Genomic DNA, 3,086 nt, shown 5'->3' on the forward strand with positions numbered 1-3,086 from the left:
TGCCTTTGGGCTCTCTGAATGGCACCCTTCTCCCAGAATTCTAGGTGGAAGAGGAACAAGGCACGGCTGCTGATGGATGCCAAAAATGTTTTGGAAATCTCTATTCTCCTAACAGCTTTTAAGGAGGAGGAGAGGTAGAATGTAAACTCTACAAAAACACCTAACCTCTCTATTCTCTCTCCTCTCTTCTCCCTTTCCTTCCCTTTTCTTCTCTTTCTTTCCCTTCCCACTATGGATGAGAGGTGGCTGTAGGTCACGCAGGTGGGTACAAAAGTCTGAAGTTTTGGGAAGCAGTCAGAGTTCAAGGTACAGATCTGGAAGGTACCAGCACGGAGGTGATGGGTCAAGCTGTGGAGCTTGTAAGTGAGAAGAGATTGTGGTCCAGAGCAGAGTCTTAGCACTCATATTTTATTATTAAGAATACACAAGAGTGGCAAGAAACATTCTCCCAAAACTCTTGGCATGTTGCAAGATAAATAACATAAATCCTGTAAAAGAGAAGAGGTGTCATCTTCCAGTTTGTCCACAAGTAGTTCCCACTGAGCAATCAAGTCTTTGGGGAGGGAGATGGAGCGTAATGAACCCTCACGCACTCTGGCACAGGTCTTTTTAAAATTAGGCTGCCCTATTGTAAAGACTGCTCAAGCAACTTTATGTATTCTAGAAGGAAGGTCTTTAAACTGAGAATTCTTCACTGAAATGTTTCTTTTTCAGTTACCAAAGAGAAAGCAACCTTTTCTGAAGATTGTCTTTGAAGGTTAAATGTCTTGAGGATGGATGGATGAATGGATAGGTGGATGAATGGATTGGCAGAAAGACAAATGTACGGATGGACAGATGGACAGATGGGCAAATGAACTTATGGAGGGAGGAATAGATGGATGGACAGAGGGCATTACTGTTGAGTACATGGAAACATGAAATAGTCTCTAGAAGTGTTAGCCCCTTAAGAATTTACAGTTAATTATTTAATTAAGCCAATAAAAATTAATGAAAGCCAACTGCTAGTCACTGTGTTGGGCAAAGTCCCTGAAGTACATATTTTGACTTCATGGAGCATTCAAACTAGAAAAAGAAACAAAGAGCAAACAAACTGATACATCAATTATAAAAATTATGAAAAGTACTCCAAAAGCTGGTTATCATTATCATCTTAATTTTCATTTTTGATTCCACTAAATTAGAAAGAGACATGCTAGTGACGCTGATTCCTTCTTACAGGAGGAGCACTAGCACCACAGAGAGGAGGATCTAAGAAACATTTAAAATTTTTTAATATTGACCAAGTTGCTTGACCTCCTGGCCAATTTTGTCACTGTCAAAAAAAAGGGGGGAAGGGATAATTTTAATTCATATTTGTATTTGAAGATCAACTTTAAAAGTGCACTAAATATAAAATATATGCAAATATGCCAAATTCAGAAACATTTATTATAAAGGAAATTTTAAAATATTAAAAGTGTCTTCATTCTCTTTTCTCTATATCTACAGTATCTAACTTATTGGAATTACTTTAAAAATACTACCATACTCTCTCAAGTATTTTATCACAATTGTATTAAGCTGCCCTCTGGTGGTTTTTAATTTAGTAAATATCTGTAACTACCTTAGTGTCTGATGTGTAATACATTTAAGGTACTGTAGTTCATTTAATACCATATTAATTTCTATCTTCTATATGTGCTTATCTGGCAGGGCCTTTGAAATATTCACCTAATAAGAATGGACACTCACTAATGTCCAGAACAGGGAAAAACAGTTAGAAGTCATGAAGCAGAGTTTGTACGTCCAGTGCAATAAATCATCACTTGTTAGCATTGTTTCTCTTATTACCATTATAGTACAGGACTGGCTGATGTACACCTCCATCACAAAGTACTAAGTTTAACAACCCCAAACACCTGGAAACTAAAATATATTTATTTAGTGATGGTCCCAAATACATATTAAAGGCTCTCATATCACATAATACAATGAACCTTTGCAATGAAAGTATAAAATATTCTCATTAATGAATTGGTTAAATGTTTGTGACTGACCCTAATAATTTGAAATATGGAGCTTCCTGCCCAAGACAAGCATGACGTGCCTGTTTAAAACAGATGCTTCTAGTCAAACCAGTCTCTTGTCTTTTGATAAGCTGGAAATTGTCAATCATTTTTGTTTTATTTTGTTGAACTTTCTCTAGTATAATGAATGTAATATATAAAATGACCTTGGTTATGAGAACAATATCTTTTAACCATGAGTTTGAAAGTTAGAGTATTGTTTCCTTTCCAATTGTGCCTAGAAAAATGACTCCCACAAAGAAGGGTGACGAGAAGAAGGGCTGTTCTGCCATCAACGAAGTAGTGACCAGACAATACATCATCAACATTCATGAGCACATCCATGGAGTGGGGTTCAAGAAGCGTGGCCCTCAGGCTCTCAAAGAGACCTGGAAATTTGCAGTGAAAGAGATGGGAATTCTAGGTGTGTGCATTGACACCAGACTCAAGAAAGCTGATGGGCCAAAGGAATAAGGAATGTCCAGAAAACGTAATAAAGATGAAGATTCACCAAACAAGTTTTATACATAGGTTCCTCTGTGCCTGTCACCACTTTCAAAAATTTACAAACAATTAATGTGGATGGGCACTAACTGCTGATTATCAAATAATTATAAAACTGCAAAAAAAAAAAAAAGTTGAGTATCATTTAAATTTTCCTATTATTAATTCTTTCTAGGTAAAGCAAGAGCTATTTGAACACATTTAAATTGTTTATCTTACATGTATGCTTCTTCCTTCTGCTGACTTTAGGCTTCATTTGTTCTTCTTTTCCTAGTCCTTTAAGATGTCATGTTGGGTTATTTATTTAGGATTTTTCTTGTTTCTTGAGATAAGCCTGTAATGATATAAATTTCCCTCTGATTGATGCTTTTGCTGACATGTTGTATTATCATTCTCATTTATTTCTATGAATCTTTTGACCTCTCCTTTTATTTCTTTTTTGACCCATTCTTTAGCAGTTTAATCTCCACATGTTTGTTGTTTTTACCGCTTTCTTTTTACAATTGATTGAAATTTCAAAGCATTGTGGTTGGA

The 3,086-nt window shown here is 35.9% G+C and overlaps 1 pseudogene; it reads left to right on the forward strand.

The window, feature by feature from the left end:
- Positions 1 to 2,294: 2,294 nt before the first annotated feature.
- LOC105295206 lies at positions 2,295 to 2,676 on the forward strand (annotated as a pseudogene).
- Positions 2,677 to 3,086: the final 410 nt, after the last annotated feature.

Source organism: Pteropus vampyrus, unplaced genomic scaffold, assembly GCF_000151845.1.
Source record: "Pteropus vampyrus isolate Shadow unplaced genomic scaffold, Pvam_2.0 Scaffold4, whole genome shotgun sequence".
Taxonomy (NCBI): domain Eukaryota; kingdom Metazoa; phylum Chordata; class Mammalia; order Chiroptera; family Pteropodidae; genus Pteropus; species Pteropus vampyrus.